The following is a 5,477-nucleotide window of genomic DNA, read 5'->3' on the forward strand; positions in this document are numbered from 1 at the left end:
GAGGAGAGTTAGCAAATATTGGTTCATGTTCCTCTCTGTCTCTTGGGACTGAACACAGTAATCTCAAATCTCTGTTTCTTTATTGCCTGGAAACTGTACTGCCCATATGTCCCCAGCTCATGGCATAAGCAGAGCTAAACAGGAGATAATTTATCTTTGCTGTTCCACTCTCAGCTCATGCTGCCATGACAGTATAAAAATATTTAAAGGTCTATGGTGTTCCTTGCTCTGACATGTGTGCCATTACAATTGGAATACTTTATGACATTTCAGCTGCTCCCTAGTAGGAAAATCTTACTCGAATTGAATGCTATAGACCACTCACATGGAGACCACCTTCCTATATGTGTCTAATACAGTTGTTATGAACTATGAACTTTTTGCTATGAACTTTTTTCAGCTATCTTTATTTTTCTGTAGGAGAGAGATATTCTTCAATGTCTAAGAATCTCAACAAATGATTCAAAATTATTGTTAAGAAATCACAATGTGATATATTGCAGTTTGCTAACCAGGGAAGGATGTTCTTTGTTCTATGGTGACAACTTTCTGATAACCTTCTCATGTTGTTTATAGTTAAAAAAAAACAAACAGAAACAACAAAAAGCTTTTGGGTTTATTTATTTATTATTCTAACAGAAGACTGTACCATCCTGAAGGGATCCTGCCAATTTCTGAGTGAATTACTTCTGATATTTCACTTGTAATCTGAAACATGGAATCAAGTCTCATTTCAGGCAAGTTTTACTAATTGTTTCTCTGGATTGAATTTAAATTGCATGAAAAAAGAAAAGGTTGGGGAGCGAAAAACAAACCATTCTACTGATATGAAGGTTTAGCCACCTGCTGGTCTTGTTCCCATAGATTGCACTCGGGAGTCTGGATGGTTTTGTGGGTGACTTTGCTTTCTGTTTCAGACATTTAAACTCCTGTTTGAATGAGGTTTGGTGTAGTGAGCTAAAGGAGGTCAGAACTTAGTGCATTTGAACATGGCAGTAACATGGCAGTGTAACAGAGTCCTACCTTCCTGTGCCTCTAGGTAAGAGCTGAGGAACATGTCCCAAGATCTGGAGGTACTCAATGTCCCCAGACCTGACAAAGGGAAGGTTGAGTCTCTCATAAGAAATCACTGAACCTCCTATTTAAATCATGCTAAGCCTCCTCAGTTACCTTGAGACATTTCAGAGTGAAACTTAAAATTCATCTTTTATATCTTATTAACATTTTTTTCATAGAAGAAGACTGGATATTTGAGGTTTAGTTCAACTACTGTAAGCCAGGGACAATCAAAACCATACATTGTGAAGGTTTTCAAGTTTTCTTCCTAATTTATGAAGACTGTGTGGGAGAAGACAACAATCTGTACTCAGGAGAAATGCAGTGATTCAGCCTGTTCCGTATGGTGAAATATTCTTTTAAGCAGCTGCTGTACCTTGTAGAAATAAAAAACAACAACAACAACAAACAAATAAACTCCAGATTCCACTTTAATAAACCTCATAAAAAAATTAAGCTCTTGTTCTTTAAAATACTGCACTATTGTCTACAGTCTTAATGCGATATTTGGTATTGTTTGGAAACATAGCATAATGCTACTTCCCTTTCTATTTGGCTGTAGAAGCAAGAGTTATTAATCACACTAGACTATTATGGAAATTAGGGAAAGCACAGAGGGGGAATGGTGCCGAGACCTATTGTTGCAGGGAAGAATCTGGGGGGGGCTCTTCCCTAAGTGTCCCCATATGCAAAAAATGATGGTTGAGATGCCTTTTTAGGAAATTGAGAGTACTTTCTGCATAGCCAGCTGGCCAGCTAGGGTCAGAGAGATCCAAGCACAGCCCTCACTGTCTCTATCAGCGCTGAGCAGAATGCCTGTCAGCAATAACCACAACTTGCCTTGCTCATCGACTGTGCAGGGACAGAAGAGGGGACAGAACACGTACTTATGCACACAGAGTCACCTGGAGAAATGGTGATCAGTTTAATTTGGTCTGAGTTGTTTATCAGTCTTGGTTCCTACTCTGGGAAGTAAAGGACAGTATGGAAAGGAGCTGGTAAACTCAGTGACAGCATAGAGTGGTGTCTGTTCCTCTACACCTTTTCTGGAACAGAAACCAGCTGAGGATTTGCAGAGATAACCTCAATGTAGATGTGGATGGTCAGTTCTGATTTTTGGCCTGTATTAAGTATCTTACTGTCATTGTGCTAAGAGCATAACAACATGATTTTATAGGTCTGGGAACTTGATGTAAAACCTGACGAACATTGAGATTATGTTACTCAGGAGACTACTTGAAGGGTCATGTACTCTGACATGTCTTCTACTCATTGTGAGAAACCCCAGAAATATTAAAACCATCATCGCTGATGCCTCTGATGGGCACAGTCCTCTGTGATTTATACTCTTTGAAGGCACAGTAGAATAATGTTCCTTTGTGCATTCCCATTTCACTTTCTGGTCTGATCAGGAACAACAATGGCCCAGAAAATCTGACAACCTCAATAACAACTGTTCCTGTTCACTGTGGACATCTGCTACAAGTCTCAAGGGACTTCTAAGGATTTTGACAGCCAGTGACTCCATTCCAGATTGTTGTTATCACTACACATAATTGCATTTTAATTTATATGAGAAGAAAGCATTTCAAGCTTTTTTTTAGTGGCAAATATAGTGTTGGTCACCCTGCCTTACATGGTCATTGCAGCCTCAGGGGGATTCATCAGTCAAAAAAAGCCAGGTCCTACCATCCACATGCCAGAGACCACGAAGAACTGCATGTTCATATTCAGAACTATTTCTTGGCTCCCTAGCAACTGTTGCATGAGGTATAAACTATTGATTGAACTAAATAGAAAATAGCCATTCAACATTTCATAGAATCATACAATCATTTAAATTGGAAACTTTATGATCAGGATGCCATTGGCCTTTTTGGCCACTTAGGCACCTTCCTGGCTCATGTTCAGCTGGCTGTTGACCAGGACTGACAGGTCCTTTTCTACTGACCAGCTTCCCAGCCACCCCAGCTTGTTGCGCTGCATGCAGTTGTTGTGACAGAAGGGCAGGACCCGGCACTCTGCCTTTTGAACCTTGTACGATTGTCCTTGACCCACTGATCCAGCCTATCCAGATTCCCCTGCAGGACCTTCCTCCCTCCAGCAGATGAACATTCCTGCCCAGCTTAGTGTCATCTGCAAGCTTACCAAGGGTGCCCTCAATCCTCTTATCCAGACCATTGATAAAAATATTAAACAGGCCTGACCCCAAAACTGTGTTCCTGGGAACACAATTTGTGACTGACCGCAAACTGGATGTAGCTCAATTCACCACCATCTTCTGGGTCCAGCCACCCAGACAGTTTTTAATCCTGCTAAGAGTGCATGTGGCCAAGCCATGAAGCTTTTCCAGAAGAATGTTGAGAGAGGCAGTGTCAAAGGTTTTACTAACATCTGGGTAGAATAGTCATCCACTAAGAGGTCACCTTGCTGTAAAATGAGATTGCGTTAGTTGTTTTTGCCCTTATTCTTCCCTAGGCAAAATTCATTGTACCTAAAAGAAGGACCTACACTTTGCAACACTTTTGACTCACTCCCAGCCTCCTTCATATACACTTTTGAGGAAACCTAGCATCAAGCAGCATGAGCTAAAACACACTTTCCACAGAGCAGGTTCTGTCTTGCAGCAAAATACAAAATCCTATCTCACAGAACACATTTGCAAAGACATTCTATAGGACTTGTCTAAATCAGTAGGAAATAGAGACTAAGGTATACCTACAAATCCCATTCAGTGAGAATTTGGCACTGGGCTCCTGAAATATTTTAAGGTCCAGAACTTCATTCAGTGGATTTATTCTGTTTCCTTTCCATCTGCAGGGTGTGGAAGAAAGGCATCAGCTTTCTTTTGTCCCATTTCACAGACTCCAGTTTACTTCAGTTACATACCCCCTTATTCCATCAGAGCAAAATAGTTTATGAATTCAGATTCATGAAGTTGTCTCTACTCTCTGAGTTAAAATGTTCCAGAAAGTTGATTCGAAGAGCAATAGGGATAAAGTGATGATTTGCAATGTTCATGGCATTGCAATGCTTTAATTTCTCCCAGCAACACCCAGATATATTCAAATGCAGCTGCAGATATGTCATTGTAAGTTTTTGTTATTGTGTCCAAATTCTTATGGGGGTGGGGGTGGCATCCAGATGTAAATTGAAGATCCAGGAAATCCTTCACACTGAGGTCAGAGGTGTTTACATCCCTGGATTCAGCCTGAGAAACTAAAAACTTGGAATGGAATTTTTTCCAACCTTTTTTTTCCCTGACATTCAGGGTGGCAGCAGCTGTTAGTGCTGATGTTAATGACTTTGTGCCCAAAAAGACACAGCGAGTGACAGATTGTTAATGATTATATAGGGTGATCATCTTTCTTTCTAAAGTATCTTTTTATTATTGTTCATATCATTCATTGTTACTGACCAGATTTCAACATCATCATTCAAAAACAGCCCTTCATCTCAGAAGAAATCAGACTGCTTAGTTTAGGTGGAGCAGCAAATTCCTCATTGGGGGAAAATAATTGATTCTGCTATTTATGTTAGTGATAGGAAGATTTTCTTTCAATTGTGGAGCACAAGGAGTAGCACACCATTGCAAACTCTAATTTCTACATATTTTCTGGTATTCCAGCATTAAAACAACATGACCATGAATGTTGCAACCTTGGCCAGAATGTTGCAAATACTTATGGGGATGCTGAATTTTAGATATGCAAGTCCAGTGAAATTCAACAAGGATAGTAATACGCAGGCAAAAAGTGATGCTGATATTTAGAGATAAAAAAGGCAAATAAACACAACTCTCTGAGTTACTACCCAGGGATGTGGGCTAGTAATGACATTGTTGTTGTAAGAATGTAAATCCTAGGCATACATCAGAAGCTGGCCATCTTTCAGTTATCTGGAAAAAATCCAAGAGCAGAGGTAAAATTCATGTTTCTGTGGGATGTGTGGGATGTATGCCTCCCTTTTCTCTACATTTTCCTTTCCATTTTAATTTGTGTGTTGTGTGTGTGTTGGGAGTGAACTGGGGTCCTGCTAGTGGCAGCAAGTGCTCAAACAAACAAGCTCTGCTAAACCCTGTGGCAGAGGGAGGCTGGGGGCGAGCCCAGGAGCTGAGTCAGTGTGCTCAAACTGAGAGATTTAGTGGGAATACATCAGCATCAGAAAAGTGATGGCTGGAAATGCATCTGAGCTCTAGGGTGGGCTATTTTAAGTATGAAGAATTAATTGTAGCTGACCTCAGAATAAGTCTGCAGGTTGGACACTCTTTTATAATGTGTGACAGGCTTGTCAAGTACTCAGAACAGGCATGTGAATGCATCAGTTCAGCAAAGCTGGGCTTCAGATCCAGTTTCTTTTTCTTATATCTGGCACCCTATTTGCCTGGCTCTTTTAGAGGACATGAAGGTGAAAAGCAGGAG

Source organism: Geospiza fortis, unplaced genomic scaffold (genome assembly GCF_000277835.1).
Source record: "Geospiza fortis unplaced genomic scaffold, GeoFor_1.0 scaffold186, whole genome shotgun sequence".
NCBI lineage: Eukaryota > Metazoa > Chordata > Aves > Passeriformes > Thraupidae > Geospiza > Geospiza fortis.